The following is an 18028-nucleotide window of genomic DNA, read 5'->3' as shown; positions in this document are numbered from 1 at the left end:
AGACATACATCTCACAATTCCATAGGAGGGATGGATATTAACATCACATTGTAAAAATAGAATGTGGGAGGGATATTGGCCACCTTTGAAACTATGGTATACCACAGAGCGAGAACTAGGTTAACACAAATAAACTGGTATCAAACAAGCACGTTATTTTTGTCATTGGATCAGGAGATAACACAGATGTTGTAAGAACTAGTTATGGCCGGTTGTGGTGGCTCACGCCTGTAATCCCAGCACTTTGGGAGGCCGAGGTGGGTGGATCACGAGGTCAGGAAATCAAGACCATCCTGGCTAACATGGTGAAACTCCATCTCTACTACAAATGCAAAAAAATTAGCTGGGTGTGGTGGCGCATGCCTGTAGTCCCAGCTACTTGGGAGGCTGAGGCAGGAGAATCACTTGAACCCAGGAGGCAGAGGTTGCAGTGAGCCGAGATCATGCCACTGCACTCCAGCCTGGGTGAGAGTGAGACTCCATCTCAAAAAAAGAAAAAAAAAAAACTAGTTACAGGCCAGGTGCGGTGGCTCATGCCTTTAATCCCAGCACTTTTGGAGGCTGAGGCAGGCAGATCACAAGGTCAGGAATTTGAGAATAGCCTGGCCAATATGGTGAAAACTTGTCTCTACTAAAAATACAAAAGTTAGCCAGGCATGGTGGTGGGTGCCTGTAGTCCCAGCTACTTGGGAGGCTGAGGCAGGAGAATCGCTTAAACCTGGGAGGTGGAGGTTGCAGTGAATGGAGATCAGGCCACTGCACTCCAGCCTGGGCAACAGAGTGAGACTCCCATCACAAGATAGACAGGTAGAGAGATAGATAGATAGATAGATAGACAGATAGATAATAAAATGCACAAAATGCATTTTGCTCAATACCTGGCAATTAATTAATACTAAATAATTTTAGCTATTGTTAAATGATAAACGCATAATAAATGTCAGCCTCTTCCTTTCCCGAAGGACAGCACAACAAGGAAGGATAGCCATTTGCCTGAGGATTAGACATGGAAGTCAGAAATCAGGCTTGTACAGCTCCCCTAGTTGCTATCCAAGTAACTCTGAGTAAATTATATAATCTTGCTAAACTTCAGTTTTATAATCTATTAAATGTCAGTAACTATAATTCTATCTCATAGGTCCATTATTATTTTTTCTTTCTTTTTTATATATAGAGACAGGGTCTTGCTATGTTGACCAGGCTAGTCTTGAACTTCTGTCCTCAAGCAGTCCTCCCACCTTGGACTCCAAAAGTGCTGGGATTACAGGTGTAAATCACCACACTGGGCCTTATTGGTCCATTATTAATCGCTAATCATATAATGTTAGTGTAAGTACTTTCTAAATAATCAAATATTATAGGTGTATATGCTATTGTGAAAAAATATGTAATTTTTATTTCAATTGTTTATATTGTAAGCCCCTTGGTAAAACTATTAGAATAAGACTAAATGTCCCTTATTCTAATAGTTTTTTTGATAGAGATGAGGTCTCACTATATAGCCCAGGCTGGAGTGCAGTGATGATTTATAGGCATAATCATAGTACACCACAGCCTTGAACTCCCGGGCTCAAGCGATCCTCCTGCCTCAGCCTCCTGAGTAAATGGTACTATAGGCTGACAGCACTGCACCTGGCCTCTAATAATCTCTAAACATGATTTTATTGTATTTTTTTTTTACATTGAAGAAGTTATGCAAGAATGTAGTAATGTCACATATTTTTAGACGGATATGTGGGAAAAATAAACCTTACTCCAAAACAAAACACTGCAATCCCCCCTCTCCCCCTTTGGTTTACATAAATGGGAGCCTACTATCCACACTGCTTTACAACATGGTTTTTTAACAATAATTTATTTTGGTAGGCCAGACACGGTGGCTCACGCCCGTAATCCCAACACTTTGGGAGGCAGAGGCGTGTGGATCACCTGAGGTTAGGAGTTCAAAACCAGCCTGGCCAACATGGTGAAACCCCGTCGCTACTAAAAATACAAAAATTAGCTGGGCTTGGTGGTGTGTGCCTGTAATTCCAGCTACTCAAGAGGCTGAGGCAGGAGAATCACTTGAACCCAGGAGGCGGAGGTTGCAGTGAGCCAAGATTGCTCCACTGCACTCCAGCCTTGGCAACAAAGTAAGATTCCATCTCTAATAATAATAATAATAATAATAATAATAAACGTTTAAACTCTGGACAAATCACTTCATGCCATGCCCCTTTAGAATCTCTGTCTTCCAACCAGATTGCCTCCATTAAGTCCCTTCTAAATAGAAATTCTGGAACTGGGCCGGGCTTGGTGGCTCATGCCTGTAATCCCAGCAGTTTGGAAGGCCGCGGTAGGCAGATCACAAGGTCAGGAGTTCAAGACCAGCCTTGCCAATATGGCAAAACCCCATCTCTAGTGAAAAATACAAAAATCAGCTGGGCATGGTGGCGGGTGCCTGTAGTCCCAGCGACTTAGGAGGCTGAGGCGGATGAATCGCTTGAACCCAGGAGGCAGAGGTTGCAGTGAGCCTAGATTGTACCACTGAACTCCAGCCTGGGCAGAGTGAGACTCCATCTCAAAAACAAAAAACAAACAAACAAAAAAAACAAAGAAATTCTTGAACTGTCATGCGCGTGGGCTTTTTAATTGAAGAAATAACTTATTTCAAAGGCTGAACAGTAATAGATTTAGAATCATAGTTCTGTTAAGATACTTTATGTGAAAGTAATTTTTAGAACACTCAGAAAAATAATGAATATTATAATGTATATTGCTTAACTGGTTTGGCTCATCTGTGCACCAGAACCTTGACTAATATCCAGATATTACGCCAGGTATTTTTTATGACAATACTTGGAAGAGGTTCTTTAATTTAGGACTTTATGAAAGTAATAATGGAATTTGTAGGAAATAACATTCAAAGAATTCAAAGAATTTAAACAGACCTCTGCAATTATTAGTACTATCCCCTGGGGTTTGATATTATTAATACTATTCCCTGGGGTTTTGATATGCGATTCTGTGCCTCTTCACTAGGAAGTCTCAGTCCTGTCTGGATTGGATTTTCTTTCTTCCAAATGTAGTCTGATCACATTCTGAATTCTATATTGTTCTTTTTCTGCGGTGTCTATGCTGAGGTTGCTAACAACCTTGTCTTAGGGCCATTGTCAGTATTTGTACATTAATCTTACTTGCTGCTAATGTGATTACATTTAACTTAAAGTACTAAGTTTGTTCATCTAATTTTGGGGGTGTTTTGATTCTCTCACTTTACAGTGTAAAACCTCCACAATTACATACCTGTTAGCCTGATAAAAGCGTCTCTCTAGCCAGTGTTTTCTGTCTTGAATATGTGTATTTGGCCATGATCATTGCTTAGTGAGCTGTGGGTGATGGGAAGGGTATTTTAAGTTACAGCTACACAGGTCATTTCTTGATTAGAGTTTAGACTGAAAACAGAACCCTTTGAGCCAAGGATCGGCACTTCTGTATTACACATGACAGAAGCAGATCCCTTGAAGATGTGCCCAAATTTAGAAAATCGGAGACGGAAGAGCAGCCCAACAAGAAGCCTAAGAAGAATTAATCATGCTCCTTGAGAATGACATCGCACAGCCTGAAGAAATTGGAAGAAGCATGAAGACCTGGGTGATTGTCAAGTGCTACATCTGAAATATATTTTTCCTTTTAATGAAATTAAGCAAATATTCTATTGTTTTACCTGAGCAAATCTAAAAATAATTTTGTTCTTTTACGTGCTTTATTTCACTAGACTAATATATAAGTTATTTATCTCAACAATTTTCCTTAAAATGAATGGTATCTTGCCAGGCACTTGGTATTAAAAGCGAGACTCCTGGAAATGCAGTTCTTCAAATCTATTAACCTTTATTCAACTCTTATCATAATAAATGTAGAAGAAGCATGTCATTTTTCTGCAGTGTATTATCTAATATATAGTGGGCTTGTGTGACCTTTTTTCTGATTGTCCTAAAAGATGTGCTTATTAAACTATTTTTCTATAAGTTTTATGAATACTGAATTTCCCTTCTGCTATCTGTCTGCACTTTAATTTCATAAAGTTATTTTGCCCTAGTTCGTTTTGGAATTGAGCAAATCAAATAAACTCTTTCTGAGACTGGGTATAGCCTGGTTTAACTTATTTGCTGCCCAGTGTAATGACTGATAATAATGAACATGAAGGAAAATGATAGATGCATGGTATTGTGATATTGCTTAAATTGTGTGAGCTTGTAGATTTCAGAGTAATTGACATATTTAATATATATTATGAGGACTAATCGATTCATAATTCCAGTTTATAAAGAAAAATGTTTACTTTATGAGTTTGACCACTGAGCTAAACATAATATCTAACAAGCCAATATGCTTTAGTGTTATTACCTATCCAAGATAGTTACCAAGTATTTGTGTAGCTCTGCTAGAAGTGCTTATACAGTTTTTTAGACAACAATGAATATTTTCGTGCTTGCTTCGGCAGCGCATATACTAAAGTTGGAACAATACAGAGAAAATTAGCATGGGCCCTGCGCAAGGATGACATGCAAATTCGTGAAGCGTTCCATAATTTAAAAAAAAATTGAATATTTTCTTTTCTTTTTTTTTTTTTTTTGAGACAGAGTTTCGCTCTTGTTACCCAGGCTGGAGCGCAATGGCGCGATCTCGGCTCACCGCAACCTCCGCCTCCTGGGTTCAAGCAATTCTCCTGCCTTAGCCTCCTGAGTAGCTGGGACTACAGGCATGTGCCACCATGCCCAGCTAATTTTTGTATTTTTAGTAGAGACGGGGTTTCACCATGTTGACCAGGATGGTCTCGATCTCTTGACCTCGTGATCCACCTGCCTCGGCCTCCCAAAGTGCTGGGATTATAGGCGTGAGCCACCGCGCCCGGCCCAAAAATGAATATTTTCTTTAAGAAAATATATATTTATAAATATAAAAAGCTAAAATGTACAAGAGTACTGGGGCTATTGACTAAATGAGACTTCTAATTGGATAAGAGCCCTTGTATGCCAACTTAGAAAATCTTATCTTTTTTTCTGATAAAAACTTGGATGATTATATAGCTGACTTAATTCTTTCATCTGAGAGTACAAAATGTTTTATGCATGAATGGCTCTTTTATAGACACCTTCTTCTTCAGTTATAAAAGAGAAACAGGAACACACATCCACTTCTGAACATTTGCATTTTCACATATTCTTGCCTTCTTCCTTCCTGTTTCAGAGGAAGAATTATCCTGACCTTGTGATCACATTCTCTTCTGCCTATTCTAGGACTTTGCTCTGTTTAGAAGGTGTTGTTTTCCCCAATTCCTTCATCTTCACTAGTTACAGAGATTGGGGCAAGGCTGAGCCTGACAGTGAGGTTAAAGAAACCCAGTTGATGGGGAAACAAGGAGGCTTTAGCTGAGTATTTAGTAAATGGATAGCCCTAATCCTACTAGTCATCTTACAATTTTTTTGTTCTCGAGGTGGAGTCTTGCTCTGTCTCCCAGGCTGGAGTGCAGTGACGTGATCTCAGCTCACTGCAACCTCTGCTGCCCAGGTTCAAGCAAATTTCCTGCCTCAGCCTCCCGAGTAGCAGCTGGGATTATAGGCACTCACCACCACTTTAGCTAATTTTTGTATTTTTTTTTTAAGGATGAGAGGTTTATAGGTTGCCCAGGCTGGTCTCAAACGCCTGACCTCTCCTCCTCATGCACCAGGACAACTGGCCTAAGCCACTGCAACTCCCATAATTTTTGTATTTTTAGTAGAGACAGGGTTTCACCATGTTGGCCAGGCTGGTCTCATACTCCTGACCTCAAATGATCTGCCCGCCTCGGCCTCCCAAAGTGCTGGAATTACAGGCATAAGTCACTGGGCCTGGCCTACTTCTTAGCAGTTTTGATTCTGTTGACCATTTCCTCCTTCCTGAAGCTCTTCTTATTAGGACTATGGAGCACCATTCATATATTCAACAATTAAGTTAAACTCCCTTTGAAATAAAGATGCTTATACTAACTAAACCTGAATGTGTGTCAAGCTCTGTGACAAATTCTTTACATGTATTATTTTATCCTCACATCCATTAGATGAGATAGGACAATAATCACTCTAATTTAAAGAAACCAGGCTTAGAAGTTTGGTGAAGATCATGCAGTCAAGCAAATGGCAGAGGAAGGAATTTATATCCACATGTGTTAGATATCAAACTTGTGTCCTTAAATAGTGCATGAAATGCCACCTTCTCATGCCAGGTATCATGTTGGGGCCTGGAAATGCAGAGGTGAAAACCCTTCAAAGAGGTGGAAACACTCAGTACTCAGGGAACTATGGTAGACTGGAAAAACCAACCAAGCAGATAGAATGTGATGATTTTAATAAAGAACGTATAATTCAAAGCAGTAGGGGCCTCTGCTTGGGGAATTCGGCAACGGCCTTAAAGAGAAGCTGGTGCTTGAAGGAAGAGCAAGAGCTTACAACATGATTAAGACAGAAAGGGAATTTCAGAGGAAACAGAAATTGCAGAAGCATGGAAGTAGAAAGCATATGGCATTTTAGACATTTTAGGGAGTTATCAGAAGTTCTGAATGGCTGGAGCACAGTTTTGGGGGAGGTGGCAGGACATGAGACTGGTGGGTTAGTCAACAGCCGGATCCTCAAGAGCTATACTTATTATCATGACTTATTCACGTTTCCTACTAGTGTTCTTTATCATTCTCCTCCATCCCTTCCTCTTTCTTCACTTGTTTAAACATTAATGTCAACCAGGGTTCTACTTTCCATCTCTGATTTTCATCTGACGTATTTATACTTCTTCCCAGACCAATGATCCACTCCTGTAGCTTCCATTACCATCATCTGTTGATGTCTGTTCAATCAGTGTCTTTAGTGTCAACCCCTCTGTTGACCTGGTACTTTCATCTGACTTCTGTAAATCTCCTCCTTTATATCTTGTGGATCCTTCAAACATAACATGGCTATAAAAGTCTCACTACTTGGTGCCTACCCTTGAGTGCTGTTTTTGGTTTCTTTTCCTCTCTCCATCTTTTCTCCAATCTTACTTTTTCTGTCCAGTTCAGAACCACATTGGGTCTTATATGGACTATCTTATAATAGTGTCCTAATTGGTCTCACTCTCTGCAGTCTCTCCCATTTACAAACTCTGTTGTATACAACTAACACATCTGATCCTGTCATTTCCTAATGGAATCAGTTGTAAATTTCCCTAATTGCTGCATTATGAGGTGTTGAGAGTAGAACAGGGCCTATCATATTGCCTGATATATAACAGGTGCTCAATGAATAATTTAATCTTTTAAAATTGAAATTAAAGTCTCACCTATGTGGAGTAGATAGAAAGAAAACATAGAGTTTGGTTTTATAATGTGCTTTTAATAATTAGGGTATTTCAAAGCACTTGACTGTGTAACGCATAACTCAAATATTTCTTGCCTAGAGATTGTGTTGGCAAATGGAAAACTCATTATGCATTAAAAGAAACCTTACATTGACTGTGACTGTTAGAGGAACATCAAGGGTATAATGGCTCCATGATTCAGAAGTTTTGCCTAGCTGTTATCTGAGTATTTAGGAAAATCCTCCACTCCATCCCCATCAACATCTACTGGCTTCTTTTACTCTCTTGCTGCAGGGAAGAAAATAGAATCCCTGAATCTCCAAGGTTCAGAAGCCCATGTTTGCCAGCCTGTCTCAGGGTTGTGTACATGAAAGGTAGGCGAGAGGAAGGATGCTGAAGAAGGGGTGGGACAGAGATGGAGAATTCCTTTGTGATTCTTGGAAGGCGGGTTGCTATTGTGATGATGATAACGGAAACTCCTTTATCATCCTGGAGCGGATTAAAAGTTTGGCTATCCAAGCCATGCACTGTAGCTCACACCTGTAATTCCAGCACTTTGGGAGGCTGAGGTGGACAGATCACTTGAGGTCAGGAGTTTGAGACCAGCCTGGCCAACATGGTGAAACCCTGTCTCTACTAAAAATACAAAAAATTAGCGAGGTGTGGTGGCATGCACCTGTAGTCCCAGCTACTCGGGAGGCTAAGGCAAGAAAATCTCTTGAAACTGGGAGGCGCAGGTTGCAGTGAGCTGAGATTGCACCACTGCTCTCTACCCTGGGTGACAGAGCAAGATCCCCTCTAAAAAAAAAAAAAAGTTTGGCTACCTTGAAGAAAGTACTGTTCCTATATACCTGGAAAAGGCCTGAGCTTCCAAATGGAAGTGTGGGAAAGTAGAAAGTAAAGGAAAAAATTCTAAAGTTATTGCTCTTTTCAAAGGGAAAAGTAATAATGAAATTGTGAATCCTGAAATGAAAGTGCCAGAAATTATTGTGTCTAGCTAGCAACTCATATGCAGGTGTGATGAAAATGGCATTGTAAGCACTGGTAGAAAACATGTCAAAAGCAATTCATTGTTTGGGTAGGTGAGACCTGGGATCACACTAAACTCATGGCATCTGGAGTGATCTCTAAAAGTGAGTTTCTTCTAGAAAAGTGAAAGTGTCAGAGAGGTAATATGCATATCTCACAAACATTATTATCAGACTTTATTTGTTATCCTTCTCAAATTTAATAGGAAAAGATGTAACCTCATAAAAGCTTTTATTTTATTAACTATATGAAACACCCATAGGCTGGTGACTCTGCAGTCACATTATTTAAGCCATTTCTAAACAGCTGTCAGCATTTGCTATGTTCTAAATTGTTTCAAGGCAGGCAGAGACAGCTCCAGCAAAATAGTTTGCAATTTAGCTTGTGTTTGTATTTTCTTTTCTTTTTTCTTTTTTTTTTTTTTGAGATGGAGTTTCGCTCTTGCTACCCAGGCTGGAGTGCAATGGCGTGATCTCGGCTCACCGCAACCTCTGCCTCCTGGGTTCAAGCAATTCTCCTGCCTCAGCCTCCCAAGTAGCTGGGACTACAGGCATGCGCCACTATGCCCAGCTAGTTTTTTGTATTTTTAGTAGAGACAGGGTTTCACCATGTTGACCAGGATGGTCTTGGTCTCTTGACATTGTGATCCACCCACCTCAGCCTCCCAAAGTGCTGGGATTATAGGCGTGAGCCACTGCGCCCGGCCTAGAAAAGTAGATTTTAAAGTGTTCTTATCACACATACACAACAGAATAAATAGGCTGGACACAGTGGCTCATGCCTGTAATCCCAGCACTCTGGGAAGCTGAGGTGGAAGGATGACTTGAAGCCAGGAATTCAAGACCAGCAGGGCAACATAATGAGACACTGTCTCTAAGAAAAAAAAAATGCGGGCCGGGCACAGTGGCTCACGCCTGTAATCCTAGCACTTTGGTATGCCAAGGTGGGTGGATCACCTGAGGTCAGGAGTTCAAGACCAGCCTGGCCATAATGGTGAAACCCTATCTTTTAAAAAAAAAAAAAAGAAAAAAAAATGCTGGTGGTGCACACCAGTGGTCCCAGCTACTTGGGAGACTGAGATAGGAGGATTGCTTGATCCTGGGAGATTGAGGTGGCAGTGAGCCACAATTGCACCACTGCACTGCACTTTAGCCTGGGCAAGAGCAAGATCTCATCTCAAAAAAAAAAAAAAAAAAAAAAAAAAAAAAGGTAAATATGGGAGGTAATGAACAAGTTAACTAATTTGATTTACCTAATTCACAGTATACACATATATCAAAACATCTTGTTTTACAACAGAAATATATACACTTTTTTCAATTAAAATAAGAAAATAAATAGAAACTTTGCCCCCAAAATATATAATTAATAATGTCATTTAGATGGGCATCAGTCACAGACTTATGATGTCTCTAGATTTCATCTAGAGGGAATCAAGGGTGGAAAGCAGAGGCATTGGAGGAAACTGGAAGATGCATTTGCATAGCAAACATGCTGTTTTAGTTAGATTATATAGATTATATATATATTTTGAGACGGAGTCTTGTTCTGTCACCCAGGCTGGAATGCAGTGATGTAATCTTGGCTCACTGCAACCTCTGCCTCCCAGGTTCAAGCAATTCTCCTGCCTCAACCTCCCAAGTAGCTGGGACTACAGGCATGCACCACCACACCCAGCTAATTGTTTTTGTACTTTTAGTAGAGACAGGGTTTCAACATATTGGCCAGGCTTGTCTCGAACTCCTGACCTCATGATCCGCCCACCTCAGCCTTCCAAAGTGCTGGGATTACAGGTGAGAGCCACCACACCCGGCCTAGTTAGATTATATTTTTATTTAGGGCCTTCTGAGGATAAGGGTGTCACTGGGCATCACTACGAATTTAGTTATTTTGAAAATTGTAGGCTGGGCACGATGGCTCACACCTGTAATCCCAGCACTTTGGGAGGCCAAGGCAGGTGGATCACCTGAGGTTGGGAGTTCGAGACCATCCTGACCAACATGGAGAAACCCCATCTCTACTAAAAATACAAAATTGACTGGGCATGGTGGTGCATGCCTGTAATCCCAGCTACTTGGGATGCTGAGGCAAGAGAATTGCTTGAACTTGGGAAGCGGAGATTGCAGTGAGCCAAGATTGCACCATTGCACTCCAGCCTGGGCAACAAGAGTGAAATTCCATCTCAAAAAGAAAAGAAAAGAAAAGAAAACTGTAGTGTATTATAGTGTATTTGAACATTTCAAAGTCAGAGAAAATGCTGTCATATATATTATAATAAGTATATGTAGTGACTGGCTGGGCGCAGTGGCTCACGCCTGTAATCCCAACACTTTGGGAGGCTGAGGTGGGTAGATCTAGATCACTTGAGCCCAGAAGTTTGAGACCAGACTGAGCAACAAAATGAGACTCCTTCTCTACAAAAAATACAAAAATTAGCAGGGTGTGGTGGCACACGCCTGCAATCCCCAGCTATTTCAGAGGCTGTGAGGTGGGAGGATTGCTTGAGCCTAGGAGTTTGAACCTGCAGTGAGCCACGATTGTGCCGCTGCATTGCAGCCTGGGCAACAGAGACTTTGTCTCAAAAAAAAAAAAAAAAAAATATATATATATATGTATATACACACACACACACACATATATATACTATATATAGTAACTGATATCTACATGTTTTGTATGCATATAACACTCATCAAGTGCAGAAACAAGGTCTCACTATGTTGCCCAGGCTAGAGAAATGCCTATGTGTCTGTTGACAGGCACAACTGTAGCACACAATTGTAGCCCTGAATTCCTGGGCTCAAGCCTTAGGGTCTCAAGTAGCTGGGACTACTGGTGTGCACCACCATACCTGGCTCAGGCATTTTCATAAATATTTCATACGTTAGCCGGGAGCGGTGGCTCACGCCTGTAATCCCAACACCTTGGGAGGCTGAGGTGGGCAGATCACCTGAGGTTAGGGGTTCAAGACCAGCCTGACCAACATGGAGAAAACCCGTCTCTAGTAAAAATACAAAATTAGCCAGGCATGGTGGCACATGCCTGTAATCCCAGCTACTAGGGAGGCTGAGGCAGGAGAATTGCTTGAACCTGGGAGGCGGAGGTTGCAGTGAGTTGAGATTGTGCCGTTGCACTCCAGACTGGGCAACAAGAGCAAAACTCCATCTCAAAAAAAAAAAAAAAAAAACTTTTATATGTTGTAGTATACATGTACAAGCTCACAACAGCAGATGGTTAAAATATTAGGAATTCTATAAGCTAGTTGACTCATGTTGGTGGCTTGAAATCATGTAGAAAATTGGTAAGTGCTATAAAGCTTTCTTATTCCCAGGTTGGTTAAACATTTACCAGCATACCACTGTGTGTATCAGTTCATTTTACTCTTACAATGACTATAAAATGGATACCATTAGTATTCCCATTTTGTAGATGTGGGAGCTGACAGAGTAGGGATTTTGTTTTTTAAAGAAACAGTATCTGGCTCTTTTGCCCAGGCTGGAATGCAGTGGCATGATCATAGCTCATTGCAACCTGAAACTACTCAAACTACTGGGCCCAACCATCCTGCTTCCCAAGTAGCTACAGAGCAAGACTCTGTCTCAAAAAAAAAAAAAGAAGAAGAAGAAAATTAATGGAAAAACTGAAGACAGAAACCAATTTTTTTTTTTTTTTTGAGATGGAGTCTCCCCCGTCTCCCAGGCTGGAGTGCAGTGGCACAATCTTGGCTCACTGCAACCTCTGCCTCCCGGGTTCAAATGAGTCTCCTGCCTCACCCTCCCAAGTATCTTGGATTACAGGCATGTGCCACCATGCCCAGCTAATTTTTGTATTTTTAGTAGAGATGAGGTTTCACCATGTTGGCCAGGCTGGTCTCGAACTCCTAACCTCATGATCTGACTGTCTCAGCCTCCCAAAGTGCTGGGATTACAGGTGTGAGCCACCACACCCGGCTGATGGAGATCAATTATATGATGTGGTGTGTATGTAAAATATATATTTGCATAGTATATCTGTGGAAGGAAACAGAAGGAATAGTAACATTGATTTCCATTAGATATGAAAAGTGTGAATTCAATTTTAAGCCTATTCACAGTCTCCTTAAGAGAAGAAGATGCCATATTTTCTAATCTTTTGGAGAAGGACCTGAGCTCCCTAGTTGGCTCACTGAATGGGACTTGACAAGCTGTGAAAAATATTATCTTTAGCATGGTGAGTAGTGGGAGCATTTCTGCTATTCCCTCTTTCTAGTTATATTCAGGGCCAAAACGTATTCCTGGGATAGCTTAGAACCTTTCCTTTTCCTGTGTCCAGAATCATTAGTAGTCAAGAACTACTTACTGGAGAAAGTATATTGTGAGGAGCCCTGTTAGGGGGGTTATAAAATCAATAAAAGGCAAGCTGCCTGCCACCAAGTAGCTGGAATCCCCAGATTGGTGAGATAGCGATGGGTTCCTCATCATTTTTCTTTAGGGATTTCAAGAAATGGTTCTCTTGTATTCTGATGCCACGTATAATAACAATTTTTTAAATAACAATTTATATTATTAGGGCCGGGCGCAGTGGCTCATGCCTGTAATCTCAGCACTTTGGGAGGCCGAGGCGGGTGGATCACGAGGTCAAGAGATCGAGACCATCCTGGCCAACATGGTGAAACCCCATCTCTACTAAAAATACAAAAAATTAGCTGGGCATGGTGGCGCGTGCCTGTAATCCCAGCTGCTCGGGAGGCTGAGGCAGGAGAATTGCCTGAACCCGGGAGGCGGAGGTTGCGGTGAGCCAAGATCGCCCCATTGCACTCCAGCCTGGGTAACAAGAGCGAAACTCCGTCTCAAAAAAAAAAAAAAACAAAAAAAACAACAACAAAAAAAACAATTTATATTATTAAATGTTTTCCGATTATCAAAAGATATTCATGCTTATTTTTAAAACAGAAAGAAAAAGTAATACCGAGAAAAGAAAAAAAGTCTTTCATTGTTTTACCGCCCCCAAATAACCACCATTTTTGGGAGACATTTGTTTCCATTTTTACTTTTATAGTACTTTGTCAGTGTGTGTAGGAAGTAATCTGGGCATTTTGCCCAGTTTGGTTTAATTTTTGTTTATTCGTGAAGTGTCTTAGATTGCATTACACTTATTAGATCATTACTGTTATTAGCTGTTACTAATGATACATCATCATGTGATCCTGTCAATCTAAAACTGAAGCAATAAAAAGTTCATTCCCTAAAGCAATCTCACATGTTGCCTCAATTATGAAGAAATGATGCACACTGGAAATATAACTCTAACTTCAGTGAATTTAAAATTCTGGCTGAGTAAGATGGCTCATGCCTGTAATCCCAGCACTTTGGGAGGCTGAGGTGGGTGGATCCTTTGAGCCCAGGAGTTCGAGTCCAGCTTGGGCAATATAGTGACACCCTATCCCTACAAAGAAATACTGAGGTGAGAGGATCACTTGAGCCTGGGAGGCAGAGGTTGCAGTGAGCCGAGATTGTGCCACTGCACTCCAGGCTGGGTGACAGAGAGGGACTCCGTCTCAAAAATAAATAAAATAAAATATAAAATTCCCTGGATGTGGTTCTTTAAGCATTCCTTCTCTGTGCACATTGCTTAAGTGTGAAATCAGACTGGGTTCCTTTCTATCCCCCAATACATTGCGGCCTCTTCCACCTCCTCAATTTTGCTTATCTCTTCATCTTCTTGTCTCCACCTGTCAACATTCATCATCTTCAAGGACTGCCACCCATCTTCCCACAAGGGGGCCTTCCTTGTCACACTGGTGTCATTCACATGACATCAATGAATCTCTCATTTCCCCAAAGCACTGAAGCACTACTCTCTGTATCATTCATGTGGTATGTATATTCTATTTCTTTTTTTAAATTGTGGTTAAAAAAAATACAGAATTTATCAACTTAACAATTTCTAAGTGTACAGTTCAGTGGTATTAGATATAGTCACATTTTTCTGCAACTAATCTCCAGAAATTTTTCATCGTGCAGCGCTGAAACTGTGTACTCAATTGAACAACTCTCCATTTCCTCCTCATCCCAGCCCACGGTAACCACTATTCCTTATATTTCTACGAATTGTTCTGCATAAGGTGCCTCACATAAGTGAAATCATTTTCAGTATTTGTCTTTTTGTGATTTTTTTTAATAAAGGCTGTTATATTTGTAGTCTACTTATATAGACTATAACCACATAGTCTATGTTCCCAGAATCCTACCTTCCCTTTTAGATTTGAAAACAGAAATAGGGCCGGGCGTGGTGGCTCACGCCTGTAATCCCAGCACTTTGGGAGGCCGAGGTGAGTGGATCACGAGGTCAAGAGATCGAGACCATCCTGGTCAATATGGTGAAACCCCGTCTCTACTAAAAATACAAAAAATTAGCTGGGCACGGTGGCGTGTGCCTGTAATCCCAGCTACTCGGGAGGCTGAGGCAGGAGAATTGCCTGAACCCAGGAGGCGGAGGTTGCGGTGAGCCAAGATCGCGCCATTGCACTCCAGCCTGGGTAACAAGAGTGAAACTCCGTTTCCAAAAAAAAAAGAAAAGAAAGCCCATCTATGACAAATTAAATCACTATATTTTTATAATCCCTTGTTTAACTTAATAAACTAATAGCTGGCTGGGCGTGGTGGCTCACACCTGTAATCCAAGCACTTTGGAGGCCAAGGCGGGCGGATCACCTGAGGCCGGGAGTTCAAGACCAGCCTGACCAACATGGTGAAACCCCGTCTTTATTTAAACAATAAATAAATAAATAAAATAAACTAATAGCTGCTAAATTTATCTTAAATTTCAGTTAAGAAATAGAATCATAAAGTTTTAGAGAATTTAACAAATCAATTCTCTAATATTACAAAAGAGGAAATTGAGTCCAGAGAATCAGGTATACAGAAGTATGTGGTAGATCACTTTTCATTACCCTTCACAATGGCAAATTTCAGGCATCTACCACTCAGGGAAGAGATTTTTTATTAGAGAGGCTTTTCCTTGCAATCACACTATGTCAGTAGGTGCTACATGTGTGGTAAGGTTAACGCTCATTCTGCAAATCCTTTTTAAAGGTAACATTTGTGACTGAATCATTCTTCTCTTAAACGCTTGTTGGGGGGCTGTCATGTAGTGAGATTACTGATCGCATCACTAGACCAGTAGTCTTGGAGGAGCTCAGCTAAAGCTGGAGAGAAAGAGAAATGGAAATGGAGAGAAAGGGAAATAGTGACAGTAATTCTCCCTTGAAGGAGCACATTTAAATTGTTCTGACAACTGGTTTTGGTAGTGGTAAGTAGTGGTGGTGGTGGTAGTGGTGGCTTTTTTTTAGAAAGGCCCTCTAGTGTTATTAAGACCTTGGGCTCTGAAGTTGCATGGTCAGAGTTCAAATCCAGACGCTGAATCTTGCTCAGTGTGTGACCTTGGACTGATTCATCTCTCTCTCAGTTTTGTTGTCTATAAATTGGGGATAATATGGTAGCATATTGCTGTTGTGAGAATTTAATTATTCACACAAAGTGCCAGGCACATAGTAAATAGTTCATATTTGCAAACATTAATTATTTTTCATAACTAAGAGAAAAATGCTAACACTTTATAATGCTTGATTTAATAACATATTAGACTATTGTATGTTCAGGAAATATAGAAGTTCTCTCTGTAAATCTGCTGCCTTTCATTGCAGCAAATCTTTGCATATACATGCACATAGAGCACATGGTTTATATTTTATTGCTATGAAATGTAAATATCCACGTATCCTCTATCTCAGTTATCAGTTGCTGTATAACAACCATTCCAGCCGGCGCAGTGGCGCGTGCCTGTAGTCCCAGCTACTCGGGAGGCTGAGGTGGGAGGATCGCTTGAGCCCAGAAGTTCTGGGCTGTAGTGCTGTTATGCCGATCGGGTGTCTGCACTAAGTTCAGCATCAATATGGTGAACTCCTGGGAGCAGGGGACCACCAGGTTGCCTAAGGAGGGGTGAACCGGCCCAGGCTGGAAACAGAGCAGGTCAAAACTCCATGCTGATCAGTAGTGGGATCGCACCTGTGAATAGCCACTGCACTCCAGCCTGGGCAACATAGCGAGACCCTGTCTCTAAAAGAATAAATATTTTGTTCTAATAAAAAAAGTTAAAATTTAAAAAATGTTAAAAAGATGTAAAAAAAAACCCAACCATTCCAATGTTCAGTACCTTAAAACAATAGCAATCATTTATTTGCTCCTGATTCTGAGATTTGTTCAGGACTTGGCAGAGCAACTTGTCTTTGGTCCACATGGCATCAGTTGGAGCAGCTTCACCGGGGCTGGATGATCTATTTCCAAGGTGGCCCATTCACATGACTGGTATGGTGGTGCTAGTTGTGTTTTGTTTGTTTGTTTTGAGACGGAGTTTCGCTCTTGTTGCCCAGGCTGGAGTGCAGTGGCATGATCTGGGCTCACAGCAACCTCTGCCTCCCAGGTTCAAGCAGTTCTCCTGCCTCAGCCTCCCAAGTAGCTGGGATTACAGGCATGTGCCACCACGCCCGGCTAGGTGCTAGTTGTTATCTGGGAGTTTGATTGGAGAAGGGGTGCAGTTCTTGCTCAGGTGAGTTCCTCAGTTCTTGCTGCCAGCTGGGTTCTCAGTTCTTTTACATGTGGCCTCACTATATAGATGACTTGGGCTTCTTTCTAGTTTGGTAGTTGAAGGAGTTGGACTATGTATGTGATGATTTACTCCCATTTGCACAAAAGGAAGAAACTGTCAAGGTTTCGTAAAACTTAGCCCTGGAGCTGGCACAGGGCAACTTCAGCTGTACTCTATTGGTTAAAATGTATCAGATTTGCCAGGCGTGGTGACTCACACCTGTAATCCCAGCACTTTGGTATGCTGAGGCGGGCGGATCAGGAGGTCTGGAGATCGAGACCATCATGGCTAACAAGGTGAAACCCTGTCTCTACTAAAAACACACACAAATAATTAGCCAGGTGTGGTGGTACGTGCCTGTAGTCCCAGCTACTCGGGAGGCTGAGGCTGGAGAATTGCTTGAACCTGGGAGGCAGAGGTTGCAGTGAGCCAAGATTGTGCCACTGCACACCAGATTGGGCGACTGAGCAAAACTCCATCTCAAAAAAAAGAAAATGTCAGATTTAGCCAAGTGCAGTGGCTCATGCCTGTAATCTCAGCACTTGGGAGGTCAAGGTGGGCAGATCACCTGAGGTTGGTAGTTCGAGACCAGCCTGACCAACATGGAGAAATCCTGTCCATAACAAGAATACAAAATTAGCCGGACATGGTGGTGCATGCCTGTAATCCCAGCAACTCAGGAGGCTGAGGCAGGAGAATTGCTTGAACACAGGAGGTGGAGGTTGCAATGAGCCGAGATCATGCCATTGTACTCCAGCCTGGGCAACAAGAGCGAAACTCCGTCTGAAAAAAAGAAAGTGTCAGATTCAAGAAGAGACAGCACAAAAATGTAAATAGGAGATTTGTTTCATTGGGGTTCATCAATAGAACTACCACACCATTTATCTAACATAAGTATTTAGCAACCTTGATGTATAAGAGAATAATCTTTTATTAATTCCAAAATTATTTACTGAGCATCTGTCCTGTGCCCAGGTTTACAGTAGGCACTGTGGATAAACAGTTGAACATGACATGTGGCTGG

General features: G+C 41.4%; 1 protein-coding gene and 1 non-coding gene across 2 annotated transcripts in view; both read left to right on the top strand.

Moving 5' to 3' along the window:
• The window catches only part of ANK2 (ankyrin 2), a 678679-nt gene that overhangs the window by 10327 nt on the left and 650324 nt on the right, over positions 1–18028 (top strand). The window lies entirely within an intron of this gene.
• On the top strand, positions 4471–4577 carry LOC135277836 (U6 spliceosomal RNA). Its single transcript, XR_010345418.1, has one exon. It is a non-coding gene; the product is annotated as a U6 spliceosomal RNA (small nuclear RNA).

The sequence above is a fragment of the Aotus nancymaae genome, unplaced genomic scaffold (genome assembly GCF_030222135.1).
Source record: "Aotus nancymaae isolate 86718 unplaced genomic scaffold, 86718_ANA_hifiasm-v0.15.2.pri h1tg000033l, whole genome shotgun sequence".
Taxonomy (NCBI): Eukaryota; Metazoa; Chordata; class Mammalia; order Primates; family Aotidae; genus Aotus; species Aotus nancymaae.
This window is presented reverse-complemented; position numbering and strand designations above follow the sequence as displayed.